The following is a 24256-nucleotide window of genomic DNA, read 5'->3' on the forward strand; positions in this document are numbered from 1 at the left end:
AACGCGTTTCTCTTTCGGCGGAACGCATTTATATGCGAAAATCAAATTTCAGAGCCCAGGAAATGGACGCAAGTCACTCTTCCCCTCAAATTAGACGGGATTAGTCGGAATTTATAGGCGCCTATCAGAGCGCCGTTATTTCGGATTAGCGATGAAAGCAAGCTGTTCGTATCGAGTGTCAGCGTTACGGTGGGATAAATGAAATTAGTTTCGTAGTAAGATCCTTAGCTCAAAGGAAGGAAGAAACAGGTTTTGCTGCACGATACGATAAATTTTGGCAGTCGCGATCGAGTGCGACAGCCTTAGTTGAAATAATCCGAGTAAAATTAATGGAAATGCTTCGAGGCGAAGATTCTTCTGTTTGATACAAAAATGCGTCTAACTAGATAGAAACGTGTAGATATATGTATTAATAATATCCTATTAGGAAAGAGATTAACGAGTATTTTATTACAAAGTGAATCGGATACAATCGGATCAAGCGAAATTTCGCTACTTAAAGCGAATGACAGATTAAAGCAGATCGAATTGCACGCTTCGGGAGAGCTTAAGCTATCGCGTAGACAAGTGGATCATAACGGATAATCCTCAAGATTGCTGTATTATTTCATTATCGATTATGTTTTCATAAGGAACTGCATGGATCAGTTGGCGTTACATGATTGACCGCTTAACCGGGAACAAAAATTGAACTAATTTCTTTAAAATATTAACATCATCGCTGACAAGCAATGCGTTCAAAACTTTTATAATTATTTTCTCTTTATTCGCACTGTTTTTTCGTCTTTTTTTTTTTTTTGTGCATCCACCTTACATCATCTCTTCTTCAGTTTCCCTCTTGAAGTTCTCACCGTTGTGAAAAATGCTCAACACGCACTGTTAGCCACAAGTTATGAGAAAGGGATCGCGAAAAACTTTTCTCGCTTGGGCCTTGATCTACAGCGCTACAAATAAGAAACATTGTACGTCCGGTGAAATCTTGATCTCGGTGAGAACTCGGTGTCGCGCGGGTCAGACGGGCGTTCCATCTCGCCCCGGTGACGTCGTCACGTCTGACGCTGACATGCCGGCACACCGGGTACACTCCGAGATGAAGTATTGGACATATATAAATAGATTTTTCAACGTCGCTACCTGCCTTCTCGCCCCTGCGCACCTTGTACATTTTTTTTCCGCCGCCGCCGCCGCCGTCGCCGTTGCGCGCTGTATTTATTTTCCCGTTTTATTTATCTCCTCTTTTGCCGATCCGACAGCGATTCAATAAATGACAAAGTTCACTGGAGGTAAGCGGCTTTCGGAAATCTCCGCCGTGTCGAAACTTCATTGCTGCGATACCCATAAACTTTGGACGGATTATCAATTCATTATCTCGATAACTGATTCGCTCGTGTCTGTTTGTACATGCATCGTCGAGGGTTAAGCAGGTATATATCAGATGAGTGAGAAACGTGTACACACAGGAGGATTTGTAATTAACGCCGTGTACCAAGTGATCGCTGTATAATTAACGAAATTACGTAAGCGAGCAACTGGGTTAGCACACGATGGAGTAACGAGCGCGGTCGCCGTATTTAATCCGAGTAAGAAAGTATCAGACATGTAAGATAAACGATACTGACGGCAAAGTGTCGTAATTAATGTTCGAACAAGCGTTAATGAATACGGAATTAGTGTAACTTTGCGACTACGTGACATTTTGCCAGTTGGCTTGCAAGCCCGCGACGTAAAATTAATGTAATAAATATTAAAGCAGTTAATTATATCTGGCATTCGCCAAATTTATATTATTGATGCATGAGCTAGCGGCAATTTGTTCGGTAATTTATATAAACTAACAAATTACACATTTGTGGATAACCGGATTGTTGCCGCGAATCGCGGTGCGACCGAGAAACTTTCTCATTTCCGACTATCTGCTACTATTATACTGAAAATATTCCCTTTTCTCTTCCGTCACCGCGTTTATACGGCAATTGACGTAAAATCGAATCGCCGACACGGGACCTTTGAATGAACAGTGCGGCGTGCCGGCGATATATCTCTCGATCCGTCGCTCTTGAAACTTTGTAAGTAAATTATTATCAGTTTGACTTATATTAGACCGAAGTGAATAAATAGAACTGCAATGAATAACTGCATTGAATCGCGTTACAGAACTTTACTATGTTATCTCTTATTGAATCGTGCATATTAATCGATTTCGGTACAATTCAGTATACTTCGATATTGCAAATTCTGTATTATGCAAGATATTTTCTTTGGAAAGTATCGGTTAAAACGAACGCATTTAATTAAAATGTTTAAATTGGCTCTATTGGCCGCTCCACCACACTGAATCGACGACACCTGCTCCTCGCAAATTTGTTGATCAAACTGTGAACACTTGCTCCAATTTGGTCGTCGTGAAAAGTTACCGGCTCGGTGTTCGGTTTTTGGAGATAGAAATTATTCGAAGTTAGTTGTTTGTGAATTTTTATCGAGACATTTATCTTTTGAAGCACTTTGCTCATTTTGTTATTCCGCACTTCGCGATTCAAATCCACAATCTGGTGATACTTCGACGTTATTTATTTAACACGATTTTAAATTGTTTAATACAATTATTTTGGAACGTAAATCCATTAAATTTGATTTATCGATATTACTTGTTATATTGCATTTGCGCCCTTTGAATTGCTTCCTAATCGAAGGTGTTTCACGTCGTAATTCAATATATTTGTTTTTCAGTTTTTAAATCGTGAATGTGAGTTCATTGCCTGCCATCATCCAAAAAGTACTGTTCAACCAGCTACAAGACTATCACGTGCCAGAGATAAATAGAAGGAAGGAATGCAAACGCACAGCTAAAAAATATAAGAGCTACAACTGAGTGAGTAACTTTATTTGTGTAGTTCGTGAACTGCCTTTAACACTTTATGGGTTAGCGAACGAAACTAGACTATTTTCCGCGACACTTATAAACACTTGATAAATTAGAGACTTTTCTTTGAGTTTACAATAAATAATTTCGGGTTTTATATCGGTGATTTAATAAAAATAAAAGAAGCTAATGAGTCGATGCTAGAAAATTTATTTTAGACGCTTGCATAAATTTCTAAAAGAAAAGAGATATAGTATACATTGAGTGTTCGAAATAACTTTCGGTTGGCAAGCCTTCTTCAAATATTTTATTTATTTCCGAAATACGGTCATCACAATAAATCTTAGTGTTTAGTATGATTTGTTTTTTCGGTGATCTAATATTTTGCACTGCAAACTTTGCAGGTTTATCCTTTCAGGTTTGTGTTTATCAGGCGATTTAATTGCCTTAAATCGTATTAAATTCGGACGAAATTATTATATTTTTTCCTTTGAATTTTACTTATTCTACTACAATATTATTTATTATTATTTATTAGTTTAAAGTTTCTCGTGCTTCACACTTTGAGAGTAGCTGCGACCTATTTTACTAACGCAGGGAGTTGGCATTTTAGAGGGCGGTCTGTGAGATCAATTAATCATATACTATATTTTGGTGTATTATTACTCATTAATTTACGAAGACAAATGGCTTACTATATGCACGTTACGGTAACTAAATAATTTCCACTCCTAGAAAATACTACCTATTGTTATACATGAACTATGAATTATATAAAAACAATATATTGTATGAGACTTTAGCGTATAATTATATAACTTTTCTGAAATGTGAGAACATTGAGAGCTTTTCAAAGAGAATTTTACATATATTTATATCACACAGACTATTCGAAATACCATTAGAAGTAACGTCATGAAATTTTATCCTTGTAACGTTGCACGCTGATATATAATAATTATTAAAAATATTAAATACATGAATGTAATATTTATCATGAGAAAATCGTGTTTTAACTTAATAATATTATTCATAGGTCTTTATTTACATGGAAATTGTGATAAAAAATATCCCAACAATTTTTTATGCTAATTATACTTCTTGTGACGAATCAGTAGTGACTCATTATTATTCATCTTACAGAATTTGAAGCAAAGCGTCACGTATGCGACAGTAGTACAGGTCGCTATTGCAGTTAGTTGTATATTGCACCGGTCTCTCGGACGTCAGAGCAATACAAAGCGTAACGCTACGGGCAATGCAGTAGTAAAGGCAAACGCCGTGGCGGCCTTCCTCGCGGTGGAAACAGTACGCAACGCCACGGGGCTCCGGCTACGGCCGTTGCGGCCGCCGACCTACAGTCATCTTCCAGAATAATACCGGCTGTCTTCTCGTACGAGTAGTATTTCGCGAAATGAGTGCTGGCCGCCCCGGGAAACGGCACGCTCGAAACTGTTAGACTGCAAATTCGCAACTGAGACATTCGCGTAAAAGTGTAATCTCGAATAACGACGGTGACTACATATTATTAAATATCTATTCCAAGCAAAGTGTCAGTAGAAATAATCATTCTATAAATGTATATTATTATCTAATTATAAGACAGCGGTACTAGCGGAGTATTAAAGGATAACAAAAGTGCAATTATTTCTGCCAGATTTAGCTAGCATTTCCGTCTCTCGATCGGCGACCTAACGAGATCAGAGAAATATCCGTTATCATGATCGTAAACCCGCATTACGCACCGGATCTGCGCCGGATATTATGGTTAGGCGAATTCGAATGCAATGAGTGGATTGAGGCGCGTTGCGCGTATAGGATGGGATAGGGTGTACCTCGAGCCGTACCTCGGATGAGCACACAAGCGCATCTCTTTGGTCCATTTGCGACTATAGTCGATACGCCGTTCCCGTGAGGCACTTTGTTAGCCCCCCGTGCGTGTGCGCGTAATCGCGCTCGGTCTCCTACACGGCCTCGGCTGCATAATACAATCTCACTCACGCACGGCGCACGTACACGAGCGAGTTCTGCAACGTTTCACCGTGCCGTCACAGACAATTTATCGAAGCTCGATCGCCATTGGCTCGCAGCAACTTTTGCACGGAAAATCGAGCATGATTTGAAGGCAGGCGCGGCCTCGACAATGCCGAATTTCGTGGCACGAATAATGCACGGCGATTGAAATATCGCGTATTTTCTCTTTTTCAAATGCAGTATCGTTATAAAAGAATACTTTAATTGTGTTTCGCTGTACGAATTTAATTATATTGTTGATGAATGAGCGAAAGGCGGGACAATAATTATAATTTATGAATTAGTCCTAATTGTTGTTCCACTTTCTTTGTGTAAAAAAGTATTATAAAGACATTTGAATATATCTCAGTTGCTTTCCGACTATAATAATTGATAAAAATGAACAAATGAAACAGATTTTATAAAATCAATCGTCGCATTATTATTACAGTTAGAATAGTAAATAAAGAGTGCAAAAAAATTTTTATTTTTGCGCTCTGTTTTTCATCCCCGAACCGTCTCAGTAATCCTCGGACTTTCGTCGTACTTTGCGTGACTAAGACACTCGATTTGTGAATTATTCAGTATCCTAATGGAGGAATAATGCCTCGCAACGCCTACGGTTGAAGCGTCAGGACGATTAGAATCCATTTTACCGTGTCGGCCCTCATGGCGGTTTTGTTGCCCAAGGGACCTCCACTCCGCCCACGTCTCATCTAATCGATCCTTCGACTTCTGGCGTCCGGGGAGTACGTCTTAATCTTCCCCCGTTCTTACTGAATTGATCTTTAAAATATGAGGATGAACCTTTCATTGCTTTCTGCTCGAGCGTTATTCGGATAAATCGTGTTTTCGCTCTCCCAAATTAGGTAATTTATATTTAGCGGATCACATGGCTCATCGACTTAAGATTAATTGAATTTGCGATTTATTAATATTTTTGCGCTGAATACATTCAACTCATTAAACGCGTAGTTGATATAAATCGCGCATTTTCATAGACAAGTTTGTGTGAAATTCTGAAAGAGAAATTATTTAATTATTCGATACAAAAGAATATACGCAAGGGAAATAATTTCGTTTATGTGATTGTTTATTTTATCGCGTAATGCCAATAATATTATATATCCTTTATATACGTAATTTTGTTATCGAGATCAGTGACGAAAACGAGAGAAAGATCGAAAATAACTGCAGCGCTGCGAAGGTGCCGGATATTCTTCACTATCAAGTATCAGATAGCGGGCGAGTTGACGGATATAATAAATCACGCCGGATTTCTCTTAATTCCTTGAAGGAAGAGTCTCCCATTTTTGCATCCTTTTTACAGCGCCTACGTCTTTTTTTTAATATATTTTTCTCTCGCTTTCCATTTTCAATCTTCGGCAGCCATTTTGATCTCGACGAACCGAAGTTTTTCAATCCCCTTTTCGTCATTCACTTTCTTCTGTTCTTCTATCCCATATCTTACATAATGCGTCGTTTCCGGTGCTGTAGAAGACATTATTGTCGGCAAAAGCAAATGCATCTATTTCAAATGAGCATTAGACTCGATGATTGCATTCGCGATCGTATATATAAATACAAATATCTTCGACAATCAAAAGTAAATAATAGTGTCTTGAAAGTATGAGTCTTCAGAGAGAGAGAGAGAACACATTTTCTGTCCAAATCGAATATGCAATATGTCTATTGTCTGGAGAATCGCGGTGCCCGTGTTTGCGTTGCAGATTTTGAAGACTGTTTATTTGCATCGCGCAATGTACTTGAGAAGCTTTTCGCAAGCGAGCGCCGGTTAGCGAGAAAATATTCGCGAGAAAATATTTAGACGCAAATACTAAATTGATACCACGCTTTCCTATTTCTGGACAGAAACATGTGAAAGCGCGTATTTGCACAAAGTGCGCGAGCAGGTATTCAGTTATCGCTATAACTGCGGGATGTTTTATCGTTGTGCAAAATGTAGTCTTTTGTGCGGAGGGCTTTCGCGAACAGCTTTGCTCGTTATTCCACCATGCTGCGTCCAATACTGACCTATACTACTGCGGGGGCATTGTGTGGTTGAGCTTTGGTGGAACGGAATGTGCAATGAATTAGTCATTAGCAGATCCTTCACCTTGCTTCGCTTGCAGGCATATGTACTGTCTTATGCGGAGGATATTCGATAACTATTTAGTGGTCAATGAATTTCTTCAATTTAACGAATAATTCTTTCACGTGAATAAAATAGACGTTGGAGAAATAACGACAGACTGGCGTGGCGGAATAAATACCTGGCAAAGCATGAAGCAACCCTTCTGCAGCAGCAAATATGCAGCTGCCATTTTGAGAAATATTTTCGTATCCAATATAAAACTTGGCGTAAATTCATGATGTATTGTTTAACCACGCTATTGTACAGATATCAGAATTTTTGCAAGGAAATTGTATTATGCATCTATACATGTCTTCGGCTAATTGATTAATTTATAATATTAAAATCACATTTTAATCATGTGTTATTGACGTGATTTTATCTTTTATTCTAGCATGACAGATTGCAATTCAAAATCCAGATATATCGTCCCGATATATTTTACTGAAACTTCAGGTTTTCAAAAATTAGACAGTTAAAAAGAATTTTATGAAAATTGAAAGTTATAAAGTCATCTAAACATCTTTGTCTTTTATTAAAAATTAAATGTTATGAATTATAAGTGTACTATACATATATCGCATAAAAGAAATTTCTCTGTTAAAAGTGTTGATAATCGCTAAGCGTTCTTCGATGTATTATATTAATCTCTTAAATCATCCCAACGGTCTTCACATATGTTCGCGCGATTAAAAAGTTAACACCTGATGTTCGAAGCGATATTGTAACGTTTTATTACCTTCTTAGGTCAAGCTTTTGTGCGATAAGACATCAATAAGAGTTCCTGGCTGGAGGAGTGGGTTGAAGTGGATCATAAAAATGGACAACGGTTGCGAGGTCGGGTCGGCGATATTAACGTTGCGAATCTGCGGCTGCACTTTGCAAGCAGCACGCTGGTCCACGAGGCCACAATAAGCCATTGTGGATCGACGAAGTAGTTTCCGATATCGACCGATAAATTCAAATGTGCTCTTGAGCAGCTATCGAAGCGCCACGCCCGCGGCACGTGCGTCGACAGAAAATCGTTAAGGATGCAGAATCGCGCAAAAAGCTCCTACAGGAGTCATAGAGGCAGCCAGAAAGGAGCATTGTGGGAGTGTTAAATGTTAAAAACACGCGTCATTGTCATCAGTTTGCTCGTAATGATAACGCGTATCATATTTTCACTGATGTGGCTTGCATATTTAAAGATTATATCTGAAAAGTTTTGGATATTTATAATTGGAAATACGTTTTTTGCTATTAAATGTAATACAGATTCTAATATTGAAAGTAGAAGTACAATTATGTGTATGCTACATACACGTATTTATATTAGCGTTATCTTTTTAAAGAAGAGCGACTTTTGAAAACATGAAATTTCGTCCAAGAAATAATTGACTGCGTGTTTACTTGCAAGATATGATTGTGCGTTGACATATTAACGAAGTAAATATTTTGCAGTGATTTTAGTCGCGCGCGAGATGATTCTTAGCCGATTTAAATGTCGAGGGCACTCGCTTACTCTGAAGTTTGCGAATCATCGAGCATTATTCAGCGGCGAGCGTACATTTTGGTTAAAATCGATTACGACGCGCTAGGATCAAATCGAGAGACGAGGAGACACAAGGCACTTCAACCGTCGACCAGAAAAGAGGAGGTGGATGTAGGCGGGGGAAGTAGGTTCGATTCCGACTTTGAAGCATCCTCGGGAGATCCGGATCAAACTGAACGACCGAGTTTCTGCCGTGTCGAGAACGGAATGTTGCTCTCTTTCCATTCGCTGTGTGTGCCGCGCATACACGTGCAAGCGGGAAAGAAAGGGCGGGCGCGCGGGGAATGCGAGCTCGGCGAAGTAAATCCATCGGCCAGGCTTAGTTATATAAAGTCCTCCCGGAGGCGACGTGGTTGGGCTTCGCACCTGCGATTCCGAAATCCGCGGATAACCCAAGACGTACGGACGTCAGAATGAATAAAGGTCGTGTAGTTGCGTAAAGCGAGTCAGTTCGACCGATGTAAAGCTGCGCACTCGGATTTTTGTCGCGTTTTTAAAATTAATTAGAAGATAAAACGTTTTGCGTAATAATTAAACGCATTTTGTTGAAATTTATCTTATATGTGCAAAATTTTGCTCTCTCTGGTTGATTATTATTAAAGATACCCGTAACTTCCTAGGATTAATTTCCCAGACAAATTGCGAGATTAGCGCAGCTGCTTTGCCGGCGACTGTAGATCTATGTCGCTGTTAATATATTTCTTGCTGTATACACACAAAGTATGATGAGGGTGAATTTGCTTTTCCTTCAAGAATCGCACTTCACCGTTTTCCCTTAATTTCTAATCTCTCAAAAGGGTTGTCCGTTAGATTAATCCTTGTAGAATTCTCGCAATCTGAATCACTAGTCGTTCCATTCTGCTCTCAACATTATCGTTCCACCATCTGTAGAGCTAAAGTCGGTTTAATATGCTTTCGTGTGATACGAAATGAGTATTCGGTTTATCTCGTTTTTCTATTTGAATATTTTTCACTCTTAAAATACATCCTTCTTAATGTTGTCCACTTTGAGTTATAATAGTTTGCAATAAAGTATAAATATATATAAATGTTTCCTTTCTTTTATTAAAAACAGTTTATTAAAAATATTTTAAAGAAAAAAATTGCAAGCTTTGTTATAAATGTTGGTATGCTGTGATCATTTAAAAATACTTTGGATGCTACACAAAGATCAAACGATACTCGAACGTTAATGATATTTCGTAGCTCTAAATGAAATTTATGCATTGCTCGTGTTACACTTCCTCTCGAAACTTTCACGCTCTTCAAAGGGATGTGACAGGCCGGTATTTGTAGAATTTGCGAACTAGTGGCTATCGGAAGCTGAGTTCCTTTAACATCCTAGTTTCTATAACTGCTATTTGGTTTCTACCACTATTACTTACTTCATCTAATTCAGTGCTAAATAACTCATCGAATTGAATCGTTTTATTTGAGAAAATTAATTATTAATATTCCGACTGAAACCAAAATTTTACTTTGTGTTTTATTATTAAAAATGGTTTATCAAAGTTCTACATTCGAGATTTACGCTGAATGGTCCCTGGAAAGGAATTATATGTTGAGCTGTATTTCGAAACTTCTGGACAGCAGTAATCAGTAGCTAGCGTTCTATGCCATTTCTAAGAGGCAGTAGCTTTGATAACTCTCTTGAGAGATATAACGAAGCGAATCCTCGGGGCGCTCGATCATCAGCGCGACCGCGTCGTCTGATTGCGAGGACGCTAAAAAAAGGAAAGTTGCTTTTCTGCGATCGAAGGTAACGAGCGTGGCAGTCTTGATGATTATTCCCGCGACGAGGCGTCCATCGCGCTCGTTATTAGGGCTCCCCGCGATAAGATTGGATTATTCGTTGATTTCTTCTTTTCCAAGCTCGCGCCGCTTGGCTATTTAATTAAGGAATTACAGACGCTTGTTCTGTCTTCGAAGAAACGTCCATTTGTAACTCCGCGTCTTTTTGCGCCTTTTGTCTCTCTCTGCATTTTGTTCTTTATTCCCCTCGTGATTCTTGAACTAAGAAAAACATCAGCTGAGAGCGACTCATGAAATGTGAATATTCATGTTTCAGATTGCGAGGGTTGGAAAAGTAGTAAATCGGAATTTGAAAATCGAGTTCCTCGCAATATATTCGTTCAATATTCATTATTCATATTTATGCATTTTGTCAGGCTTCTGATTTCTTTTTCTCATTGTTTCATGTTTTTAATAAATGCTGCTGTTGCGAAGATAAATAAAAAAAAAATAGAGCAACAATCTTTTATCTTTCGTTTTTCTAAATTTTCTGAATGCTTAAAATTGCCATTTTACCGCGATTATTTATAGCTCGATGAATCTTAGATTATCCTTTATCTCTGATATCGTGCTGGTAATCGAAGGATACCTGGCGCTTATCCCCGATTCCTGCAAGCTTGAGGTATAAAGAATGCGCCACGGAGTTTCCTACCTAAATCCGCAGAAATTGGTGCTTGCGCTTTTCCGACACTCTCATCTCTTTCGGACGGTCGCCTTAAACTAACAGATTAACTGTACGCTCTTTTTATCTTGTTAGCGTACGTAATCGCTTGATAGGATCAAAATCATGTATAAATTGGGTCACATATATTAACGTTATAATACTGAATCTTATCATGATAAAATTTTAATTCAGAAGTTAAAATGAAATTAATAATACAGTCTTAAAAATTAATATAGGAATTGATGAAAAAAAAATACAGGAATTGATGAAATTTTTACTAAAAAATGTTTGACTCTACATACTCGATAGATTCCAAGTATTTCCCTCCAAAAGAAGGGTCCGACTTCAGGAATATACTGTATGACAGTGCTTCCGCGAAAAGAGTTGTCTTAAAAATGTCAAACGCAGAAAGGAAGCTTGATTTTGCTGAAAGCAACAATACGTATCATTTGTCAGTTCGCAACGAACGAAAGAAGATATTGAGTAAAAAAAAAAAAAGAGAGAGAAAGAGAGGAGAGGAGTAAAGCGCGTAAGGGAGAAAACGAGTGGGAAAAGGGCGCAGAAAAGAAAAAGAAGAAAAACTCACGAATGGAAAGTTTGCGAGGCTCTCGCGGCGGAGCACTTTTGCAGTGCACATGAAAAACTTTCGGCGGAGTTCATTGGGAAGAAGCTTGCAGCGGTCGAGTCTGCGGGGCATCGTAGCTCTTTCAATCCTTTCTCGTTCGCGTATTTTTTCGCGTCAAGTGTGCATCAGTTATGGTTTGATGCCAACAAGACACGCAAAATTGCGCGGATGATCGGGAAACTGGCGTAACGGATGGGACAGCGCTTAGATAAGATTAAAGTATTCCATAGCAATGTGATGCGTAGCGCAATAATACACAACTGTGTACCAAAGATGATAATTATTATATTGTAAATGTGATAATAATATTAATAGATAACGTTTGATATCTTTATTAAATTGAAAAGTAACTTATATCATTTTAGAATAAGAGTGTAATGTAATTAATAAATATTTTAACACGATCTGCACATTTCGGTCGATTTTCGTGAATCAACGCCTACCTTCTTTTCTTTACGTCTTGAGATCTTTCAAGAAAACTATTACTTTACATACTTTATATACTTTATATATATACGTATATTCGTATACATTTTAATAGATAATACACCATTCTCGTAAACTACTTGAGGGAATTTGACTTTGAAATCCTTATCAAGAATACTCGGAATTTCGCGCTTGAAATTCATAAGGTCGTTATTCTTAGCGTGACGCGAACGCACGTGCGGAGTTGCGAGTTTTCGCAATTTGAAGGAGGGTACCTTATGTAAAAAATATTCTGTGCTGAAGTACCATTTCAGTTTCTTGCTCGCAGTCCGCGAGTCCCATTTTGCCTACCGTACTTTTACAATTCGCGCAAAAGTTCTGCAGTCGCGCGAACTTCGCCGGGACGGATTGTTGGCGCGAGTTAACGCGCAAGATGTTTTGTATGACTGAGAGTGCAGCTTGTAAATTTCTTTTCGTCAGGTGATGTATCTTCCGCGACGCTATGCTGGCGAATGTTCTCGTGACCTAATAATTCTTACAGCATTCTGCGTGCAGAAAAAGGTTGGCCATCGATCTTGACTATCATTTCTCATGACCTATATATAATTTTGAAATCATTAACCTAATATCAATAATATTTTTATAACAAATTTATCATTTTACTCGTATTACTTTTCACTTTCGTAATGGTGCAGAATAAAAATAAATACATTTTGTAAAAATAAACTTGGATTCTACAATATTTGATTTTTCAAAATAATTAATAACACAGAGAATTGTTCTCTTTATTATTTATGGAAAAAGAAGCGCATTATTCGTAATTTATATTAATGTGTTTATTAATTTATTAAAATATAGTAATGGAGTTTTAAATTTATTACTGCGCACATTTTTTATTTATTCGTTAATAAGCATTTTTCCGTGATTAGAGAATGTTAATTAGATAGCAAAAACACTGTGCCGAGTGCAGCAATATAAATTGCCTTCAGAGGAAAACTCGTTCATTTCGTGTTCGTATCGAGCGAGAAAAGCATTCGTATAATTCACCCATAAATATTGCCGGCCGTCTATATGGCGTGGCGTGCAATTTGGTGGTGAATTTGTACGGCGCAGGTGCGAGTGCTCTTATGCTAAGTGCATTTTACGAACGCTGCTTACACAGCGCTGACATTTTCCAAACAAACTATTTTCTCCGTATTCTTCTCGTAAACATCGAGATTTTGACGATTTAGAAATACGAATATAGAATATTTAACGTTCCTTAAACGTGTTCTGTAATATTGAAGCAAAATGTTTTTCTCTAAACGGATATCTTGTTTTGTCCGAAATGTTTTGTACGGTGAAAAATTATTTTCGCGTTACATCTCACAAAGAGATATGTCTAGCATAAAATATTTTGCTTCTAACGATATCTCATACATGCAGCGGCACAACAATGTGGAAAAATAATGCTGTATTGTTAGACTTTTGCGTACCAACGCAAAGGGGGTTAAAAGCTCCGCGATATAAACTGCTGGACTGGAATTACATTGTTGCTATTCATTAGCGGCATAAAGACCAAGTTGCTGAATATCCCGCATTTACTCAGCTCACTATCCTGCACTATCCAATGATCAGGAGCTACAATGCGCCTTTCTTGCTTTGTTTGAATTCCTGTGCCTCGCGGGCTTAGCTTGTTTGTTGTGCTTTGTGCGCGTTCCTCGCTCAACGACTTTCATCGTTTGTTGCTCGTTTTTATTTGCACGTTAATATTACATCTACCTTGTTACACTACTCCGTAGTGTTCGCGTGTAACATGTCGGGCAACGAAATTCCATGAACGTAATCAGAGAGGCGTATATTTCGCGTCGGCAGCATTGTTGTTTTCTCATATGACGGATTTGAGCCCCGTTTATTTTGAAAATAGTTTATTTTTCTTTATTTCGGGATTAAAGAATTTGCATTTCAGTTCACTCAAAAATATTATGTTATCGATTTTCTCGAAATTGGACTTACACCACTTTCCAAAATCAACGACTAGTATTAATCGGTGTTTCGAACACGTGTGAAACTGGAGGAACGTTAAATACGTGCTGTCTTAATACTCAACTCTGATAATACTGCGACGTTTAAATTACCTTTATATGTATTTTCTAGGGAACATAGCGCGAAATTCACTACTGGTATTACTACAAAGTTTATGTCACAGCATTCTAACATGATATCTTTACCGGTCTTAAAATGTTAATTTTCCACCAGACGTAATGGAGCTAAAGCTAGAGGCTGGAATGTTTGCTCTAATCCTTTCTATGTTAGAATGCTTGGTGCGACACGCTTTTATTGCTGTATCTCTAAACTACATATAGTTGGTAAACTGATCGTTATTCTGTAATCCCGATTTATACGACTGCTCAGTCTTCACTAATGCTTCGTAGTTATAACTCCCAAAGCCATCTGTGAGGTCAAAGCCATAGATATTTTAAGCTTACAGTGTAACGTTGCCGTTCCTCTCGCTTTCAGCCAAACAGGCGGAACACTTAATTAACACCTAATTTGTAATAAAAATCGATTTTTCCGGCGAAATTATGTAATTAATTGGTAAAATAGTATCTAATTCTTGTAATTACACGACATATCGAAAACCTCGTCGCAATTTTGGGGATACTATGAGGCGGAGTCGCTGAGGAATGCCAGGATTACGGCATATTTAAGAGAAGCAGACAATAGGCAAACGAGAAATATGTAAAAATTTATAATCTTTTTATTATTATATTGAAATTTTAATTCTTATTTTAATTTTATTAAGTCCAATTTACAAAATAAGTGTTATTACTCTTTTACTTGATTTTTTATGGTTTTTTTTTAGTTTTTATAGCTATGTTTTATGTGAATATGTTTTAATTATCCATAATTTTTACACAAAAGCTTGAAACAATTTAAAAAGTCTTATAATTAGACTAAAACGTGATTGACGCATACATTATTATTAAGTTGTAACATCTATATAAATAAAAGAAAGAGTTTAGTAACAAAAATTTTTGTTATGTAAGAGTTTTATTACTCGGTTTCACGCAAGAGTTATCACGGAAATAGTGAGTAATAATTTCGTAATTACTGTGCCTGTTGCTCTCCGGGGAGGACTCGTGCACAGTCATGGCAGGTATGATTTTGCATTTGCGCCGCGAATTCTCGGAGGTATCGTTGTTGCCAGAGACGGAATGAGACGAGGAAAGTACTGCGAAAACGGAGAATCCCCTTTGCGTCTCTCGCGGTGACCTTCTCCTAGCGCGCGGAAATGCCTCTGTTTTCCGCCTCGTCTGTCAGTGTACCTTCCCTTTTCTTAGTCATGTTTGTTGCTCTTTGTGTCTGTCCGTGGAGTCATTTTGAACTCTCTCACTTCAATGTTTTTTTTCTTCTGCATTTGCATAACAGTAAAAGAAAATTTGGACATTATTTAATCGTCGATGACGAAGTTTATCGTCGATTGTTCGTTTCAGAAAATACTCGATAACAAAATGGCATCGCGAATACGATTGCACGAGCCATTTCAATCGGTTGACAGAGACTAGTGGAGTTTAAGCTTAATCATCGACGTTTGATCAGGATTGAATGCGCGTATCAGAAGTATGAAATGTTTCACGTATTTGCCTACGCCGGATACATATATTAATTATGTAAAACATATTTTATAGGAGACGGTTATTTTTTTCAGTCGGTATATCCGATATTGCGAGACGGGTGTTTCGTTCCCGCGGTAAATTCAATAAAAATTTCCAGCGCTTTACGGGAGACAGTTTGTAATTTGATCGCGAACTAGATCCTCCGTTTACCATGAGCAAACCCCCGATTTAGCGCGAATAAATTTTCGCTCCCGTCTCTTTCTCAGTGTCTTGTTTAATATTGCCCGGCCGTTCTCTGCTCCCGGCAATTTGTGCACGATTTAAAAATCCGTGAATACGTTCGTTAAATCGCAAATGGCACAGGTTTGGCAAATAAAGCTTGATTCGGTAAATCTGTGCCGTTTACAAAATAAAGCATCAAGCCAATGGTGATAATATTTTAGCATATTTTCTCAATTGGCTTAATTTTAATCGATGTCAAATTCAATAATGCTTTCTGCTCGGAAAGCAGCGAACGTCACCGACTCTTACAGCGCTCTCGCGAAGTGATATAAGTGTTGAGATTCATTACAAATCAATTAGTACTTAATTTATTTTTGGCACGGAGCCGCGGAATCGAGGGGAGTGACTCGAGAGGTCAAGCACGAGATCGAATGATTTATCGTCGTAATTAATTCGGCACTGGCCCGCCGCGGGCTTTCGCGTGTCATGTGAGAGATACAGGACGGAAGAAAAAGGGTCATACTCGGGAATTATTAACGATACCATGGACGAGCACGATCCTCGGATTTACGTCGGCGCTGTGTCATTTCCACCTCGCATATACGCGAAATGTAAAAGTTACATTAGTCTTCGAGCGTCATAAAAAATTCGCCACCTTTCATTCTGCTCCGAACATAAATGCGTATGCGCTTCGTATTTTCCGGAAACCCGTGTTTACTGCAGCTTCCCTCCACACTACTGCAACGTAGTAATTACATTTGCAACTGAAAAAAGCGGTAGTCATATTTTTATAGCTTAAATTTTTAAATTGCTCGCGCACTCTGCCGCAGCTAGAAACTCGCCTAACTGCACAGAAAGTAAAAAATATCTGATACATACATACATTTATTTTTGCAGTAAAATTCATAATGTTACACATCTTGCGAATATTATTATAGACTTAATTATTTTTCAGAGGTAAAATATTTCACATGCTGCACTGCAAAATTGAAATCAAACTCAGAATTACTGCGCGCTCGTAAGCACAAGTTGTCGTCGATAAACGTGAGATTGTCCAAAAATAACCGAAGTTTATTCCATGCATTGAAGTTTTTTTTTTATACGCGGGAAACGAGGCTCCTATCGTAAATGTTTTAGATCACACAAAACGAGCGATTGATTCGAGCCACATTGCCGTACGTGGCCGATTAAGAGGGTCAGAGGGTCAGAGAATCGGTGAAAAGTTTGGAGGTGAAGCTTCTCGTGAGTGTAAATTTGTTGAGTATACACATTAAAAATGTCGGAAGATACTCGGAAGTATTCTCATCATGTAATAGTGATTTACTATCTCGTAAAGCGATCAATGAGGCTTCGATACCGAAGGTTTTGCTAAGATTAGTTTTTATTTCATCACAATTTCGATTATAAATCTTTCATTAGTAAGTCCATTTATTAAGAAAAATAATGGGTAAGAATTTAATAGATTCTAGAGATTTGCATATTTTTTCACACAAAATGTTTTCTCTTATATTACTTTTCAGAGATTTTTTAAAAATGGAACTCTTTATATAATATACGTTTTCATAACAATTGCAAAACTTTACAAGCCCTATTGCCTTTTACTTTATTAAGTATTGAAAATACTAAATTTTATATAAAAAATAAATAATCCGATATTTTATTAAATTAAATATGAGACTTACTTGAAATTTATTACGTAGAATTTACTTTCATTGAAAATTATCAGCGTCTGTGAAGGGCTTTCATGCAAATCAATGGCTATAGCACAGGCTACTTTATTTTCTTAACAAGCAATCCCTAACGAGAGACTTTGCTTTAACTACAACTTAGTTACCGAATCATATTCTGCTATATATTCGGTCACCGATTATTATTCCGCAATAATAATCGGCGGCTCCTTTGCTTCCGCTTCGTTCAGATCTTCAGATTAATCTCGAAGAGAATCTAATTAGTCGACGAACAATGGCACTACGACACGAGGCAGAAACGCGAGGATGCAGAAACTGCGTCGATCAGTCATTCACAGACCGTCAGCTACCAACATCGATTACTCTTGCCGAGTGCACTTAATCCACGGCGTATATTGTTAAGCATTAATCGCAGCGGCGGCGGAATGCTACACCGCACGGTGATAATCGATAAACGCATCACTTCACTAGCGCGCATGATGGATTCCGCCGGAAAATTTGATTATCGACTCCATTTTTTGGTAGCGCGACCAATCATTCATCGGCCGATGAATGATATTCGCATCCTTACGAAATATTTTGCGTGCCAATTTTTTTTAATACCCTCGGAGAGTCCGAATTTTCACGATTGCATTACTTTCGGTTTAATACGTTCTGGAATTTTTGCATCGTTTTAAAGAGACCGAAATTCTCAAATCTTCAATTATAATTTTATTTTTTCGCACGTTTCTTAAATAAAATTTTATTGATTTTTACGCTTGTGGAAAAATTAACATTTTAGAATAATATTCCTTCAGGGGCCAAATTTTAATGAAATCCTTCCATGAGGAAGTTCCACATTTCATGTGCAGAATTTCCATTATCCAACGGCATCGTATTAACGCTGCACCGCGAGCATCCCGTACTATTTAGAAACTTCCAGTTCTCGATTTTCAGTGGTGCAGCCGAACATTGGTCAGAACCCCATCCGTGTTCGCGCTTTACTGCCGGGCGCATTGGTAGCTTGCAGTGCCCGACAAGCGTATCGATGGTTTTACAGTTCGGTCCCTTGCACCGCGGTCATTCCATTCAATATCACCAAAGGTTTAGATGAGCGAGTGCCGCTTTTATTGCCGACCGAACATGGTAGCCTACGTGTCGACTACGGATGATTATTCGCTGGTATTTCGCTGAAAACGCCATGGTACAATTTTCAGCGTACGTTAACGTTTATTCTCTCTGTGCTTCTCCATTCAAATAACGGTGGGACGCCGTAGGTTTAACTGAATATTCCATGTGAAACGCCGGTCACTGCTGCGGTTACGCACTGTAATATGAATACGTCGGAAAAGTTTGCGCGACAAAAGCAATTTACGTTACACGTTAACTAGCATGTCGGAGTTATAAAGCCCTGATATATTTTTCTTTTTCGGAACAAGATCCTTTGAGAGATAAAGATATTTAGCGGGACATGTCAAAAGCTTTATATTTGTGCGTGACATAAATTTTAAATATGTACGATTGTTCGATATATTTCGTATAAAAATTTACGCGAATGTCAAGAATAATTTTTTGTGATGTATTTTCTCGTGAAAAAGAGCACGGCAAGAGTAGAAATGGAATGAGATATTGAAACTTGCGTGTATGAAATCTTGCTAATGGATAAATATAATTACATTTTCCAAGCAGGTCGCGCGAGTTTTATGAAAATCTCCAACGCGCATGGAAATGTTACAGATTATCTTGTTTATTCCGCAGCGCAGTATAAAGTGGAAGAAATAGAATTTACACGACTTTTAATTACGTATCTGTCGCGTCTGGAATCAGTATTCTCGTTAATTTAGTAAGTTTTAATTATTTGCCGCGTCTTGACTTGATGCGCTAGTTAAATTAATAGGGTCAAACGTAATTGACTATGTAGTCAGATTTAATTCTCGCCAGAGAAGCTGATGCAAATGCTACGCAGATAATGTACAGAGTGGTTTATACAAAATATAAGCTCTTTCTCTTTTTCTCGCGAGATTCTTACGTACACTTTAAATGGCTTGCAGAAATTATGATTCTTTGGTAATCCTCCCGTCGAGGAGGAAGAAATGTTGGAAACATCATGTATTTTAGTAAGAAATTTTTTAAGTACGTCATAAATATTCACAATATAAGAGAGACCCCTACATATAAATATTTTATTTCACGAAACAGTATCGTATAACATCGTTAAATATGTATATGCTACGCGCTTATTGTATATCGTTCTCTGACATATCATTTTTTTATATCATATCTATATAAGAAATCTTTGAAACATGTTTTCTTAAAATAAAACACGCCTTTAGGTGGTGTTCGCAGTGTGCAAAGATTGTATCGATTGTGTGTGGTATATACGACGTAAATATAACAAATAAATCTGAACGTAGACAGTAATGGATATTATCGGTAATGTCTCAATGCTTTCGCGCTGTTATTGCTCCCAAAATCACCCACCATTTCCGTTGCGAGCTAAAGTATCTGAGTAAGTAACAGTTGGGAAATAGTGAAAATGACCAACCGTATAAGGCAGGCTGCAATAGCACGCTGTTGCAAGCCGTATACAGCTCTTTCTCTGAGAGCGCTTCGGAAATGTTATTTTTTTGTTTTCATCGACTGCAATTATCAGCGCTTCAACTATTTTTATTGGCATCAGAAGATTTTTGTTAGCAATCATGAAAAAAGCAATTAATTTTGGGGCGAACACTTGAATAATACTGTCTCTGCAATATTTTATTTGGATTTATGAAATGTGTCGTGATATATTATTGCATTTTATATCAATATTTCTCAAACTCTTCTCTCTTTTAATTAAATTATATATTGAGAAAGAAATGTAATTATATGCAAATAATTGATGGCGTTTTTTAAATTGCGCGTTGAATAATATAACATGAGAAAAAAACACGTGAATAGAAATAAAGTTATTAAATAAGTACTGAATAATTATTTGCTTATTAGCGTCTCGAAAGAATAATAAATGTATTCAAAATTTCCTATATTGTTAATAATATAAAAACAAATTTTACTTTTACTATACTTAAGTCACAAAAAGAATATTGTATGATCAGCATATTTTTTGTCAATTCTTTTCTCTTGTAGTACTTCTTCGCATACAAGTTACTTTATGTTCCGTTTTTGCGAGTCAGTTTGAAGTACGATAATGAAAGGTGAAGCTGCGTTCGACTTTGCCAGAGATGTTCAAAGTGAAGAAAGCTCGGTAACGATCTCGCTTCGAGGATTCGGATTGTTAGATCCTACATAGAAGAAAAAGAAAAATTGCGGAATGAGATCGTGTTCACAAAACTCAGAAGACTGTATCAAAGAGTAATACAAAGTTAAAAAACTATATTAAGCATAAAAATATTAAATAGAAGAAGAAAACATGCTAGAGTAAATATAAAGTATAATGATAATACTGTTTGAACATTAGATCCATACGTAAAAATTAAATTACGCGAAAGACTTTTCTATAAAAATAAATTATCGATTATTTTTCGCTAATAATAAAATTACAATTGTATTTTTATATCCGTTAATAGTAGACTGAGATGTAAAAATTCAATCTTGTAATTAAATCAGTAGTCATAAATAATTTACAACAACAAGTGAATAATTGCGATTTAACGAGATTATAAATGTATTATGGATAATCCATTTAAATCGAATTTAAAAGTTAAAGTATTGGAATTGTCAGTGATTAAATCACACTTGGACAATTTTCTCTTTACAAATAAAAGCAACGAATAGAAGAATTCAAAGGCAGATCTAACAGCGATTGAAGCGTTGGATTGCCGTCGTCACGAAAAAGCAGGAAAAATCATCCACTCGAATGAATGGTACCAGGCCAGCTTTAAAGTGCTCTTTCTTGCTTCAACCCGGGTGGCTTGTCGTGGCTTTTCATAGCACTGATTCTTTCGAGAACTTCTTCATTTTTATTTCTGCGGAGTTGACTTGCTAGCACGAAAATCGACATGTATTTGCGTGAACATCAAACAGCCTTTGTTTTCTGAAGAAAGATTCGAATATGCGGCGATGAAAGAGTGCGAATAAACGTCGCGTTGCGTGACGTTTCACGCGTTCCGAAGTAAAACTCAAGCTTGAACTGTTATGAAAATATTAAAATAATTCTCCACAAGACGCATTGACACATATGGGCAATTTATTTTATGTTTTGTTATTTAAAATTTTTAATTTGTTAATTTTTAGTTGATACGTCGTGCTCATTTACAAATGTTTAAAAAGAGTGTAAGTTAATTAAAAAAAAAAAAAAACATACAAACACATGTTATATTAGATCGTGAAATTTCTTTCTCGCGAGAATTTAATCTTTCCTTACGTATGCCAGAATGTGGTTCATATCGGCGGAAAGAAATTTGAGATGCGGAAGTTTGAATTTATACGACGTTCTAGACTTTACGCTCGTTTCAGCCACAGTTTCCCAATTTTATGGAAATTCGCAGAGGTCCTATATTGGGCGAAAACCAGATGACGTGAAAGATTTAGCAAGTCTGTAATATAGTTGTTTATAACTTTCTTGGAAATCTTGGGCCAGCAAATGGTAGATATACTAGAAACTATTTATTTAAATTTCTACCATTCTAAATATCGTATAATTGAAATCTTTGCGACTTGAACAATCTGGAAAGAGTTATAAATAACGAAAAAATACATAAATAAAAATGGAATAACACTATGCATTGTTAATAGCGACTGTGATTTTTGTATTCACGGAATGTCTACGTCATTCTTCATCAATCAATCTTTATTCGAAGCTTTGAAAAAGACCATCAATGGAGTGAAATTTACAGCTGCGCGCGAGCACCATTGTTGCAATTTAATGCGCTATTTGTCGGACAAAAAGCTGAGAAAATAGAAATTTTCCATTGACGTCGTTTTATTTCAGCTAATTTGAAAGCGATTTGATTCATTTCGCTCTCTCGCGATTGCAAAATTGTCACCGCTTGAAGTTTGTTGCTCAATTCAGCGACTTCAATGACATATTTTATACATTTTTTCACCATTATTGACAGACTTTTAAGAATGCATTCGCGACGCAAATTTGTTTCTACATCGATGAACTCTGTTTAGCGCAATTTTCTTAGATCGGCGGAAAGTTTCGCACGAGTTTGCCCCGCACGTATCCTAGGTCTAAGGAATTAAGGCGAAAGATATGTCGGATTACTGCGGAATATACAGTATGCACGCGTGTATATGTGTGTGGGATAACATCGTAGTTTCGCCTTACTTCGAACAACCCCAAGTCTTAATGCGGCTTAAATGACTTGAACGCTACTGCGACTGATGTTACACTCTCGTAGTTTGCGTAGACGAAACGCGTATTATGTGTTCACGAGCAATCTCTGGAATTGATTTTGTGAGATTCCGACCGCGCTGAAAATTCCTGAGTGACTTAGCGCACAATGCAAAGTCAACCATACTCGACGGAAAAATCCACAGGCGCTGTATAGAAGCTATAATAAAGCGGGCCATTCCGCAGAGTATTGCCTTTCTTCTTCGCCTTCTCCGCCGCCGTTGTCGTCGTCGTCGTCGTCGTCGTCGTCGTCGCCGCCGTTATCATCGTCATAGTTATATTTTCCCAGCGTGACCTCACTCTTCGTTTTTGAACCCGTCCTCCATCTCGATCCTTTTACAGGCAAATTCGTTTCAAATTGCTCCTGAAAATCTCATTTCCACTACCTCTATCTGGGATCCTTGTCGAGAAAGAAAAGAATTACGTGCTGTTACGGCGGATACATGGACTGCCTCCGACGTAAGCGCCGCGGCGATAAAGTATGCCGAAAAGGGCGACGGGGCAAAGGAATCTCTCAATGAAACACGAAAATCAGGATAAAGATACAGCGATGTACGTCGAGAGTGTGGGAAAGCGTGGGCGCTATTTTCCGCTCTTTGAGGATCGTTGATATAAAGCATCCTCGAGCGATGTTTTCGTAGTATATGAATCGTATCATGTGAGCCATGCCTGCGGTTGAAATTACGAAGCGGGTTGTGAACGTCGATGGAACGTACGCGCGTGTAGAGAACGGGCGAGATATTCAAATTACTTTCTCTCTTAGAGTTTATGTTCCGGAAGAAATTCTTCGTACACGGAACACGCTTCGACTCGTGTTTCGTTTGCGTTACATTTTGCGTCTGATATGTGAAAATGGAGATAGAATGCAATTTTGCGGATTTAGACACAGATGCATATTGTTCGAATACAATATAACATGAACGGGGTGTAATAACGGCGCGCAGCCATATGAAAACGCGCGATATTATTAGAAGCATTTACGGCCTATACGCAATGCGTTACTTAATACGGCAATTAATTAATGCAAAATAATTAATTAATACGAAATATTACGCACGTCATTAGTGAAAACACTAATTACGCCCATTAATATCGTTAGTTTGGAAATTTTAGTCTTTTACTCCTGTTACGAGTTATTGTAACAATTATGCGAACACATCGGGCTTTGTTAACGCATACAATTCCCGACACATGTTTCTCGAATTACTTGCAACTTTGTTTCACGGGCTAAAGTGTGTAACAACCCTAGCCCGCGGCGATTTGTTTAAACTTCCCGTAATCCGTTGTGCAACGACGGATGCCGAGAGCCAACATATTGTAACACTATTTGCACATGCCAGTTTTCGCTCGAAAGCACCGCTGAAGGTGACGTCTTTACTCTCG

At 37.7% G+C, this 24256-nt stretch overlaps 1 protein-coding gene across 3 annotated transcripts in view; it reads left to right on the forward strand.

Moving 5' to 3' along the window:
• LOC105676371 (uncharacterized) overlaps positions 1-24256 on the forward strand; it is a 104814-nt gene that overhangs the window by 20586 nt on the left and 59972 nt on the right. For 2 of the 3 annotated variants that reach the window (XM_067351310.1, XM_067351309.1), the window contains exon 2: positions 2728-2869. The exons of the other annotated variant lie outside the window; for it this stretch is intronic. The gene's annotated coding sequence lies outside the window, so the exon portion shown is untranslated. The remainder of the gene's footprint in view (positions 1-2727; positions 2870-24256) is intronic. 3 annotated transcript variants of the gene reach the window in all.

Source organism: Linepithema humile, chromosome 3, assembly GCF_040581485.1.
Source record: "Linepithema humile isolate Giens D197 chromosome 3, Lhum_UNIL_v1.0, whole genome shotgun sequence".
NCBI classification, from domain to species: Eukaryota; Metazoa; Arthropoda; class Insecta; order Hymenoptera; family Formicidae; genus Linepithema; species Linepithema humile.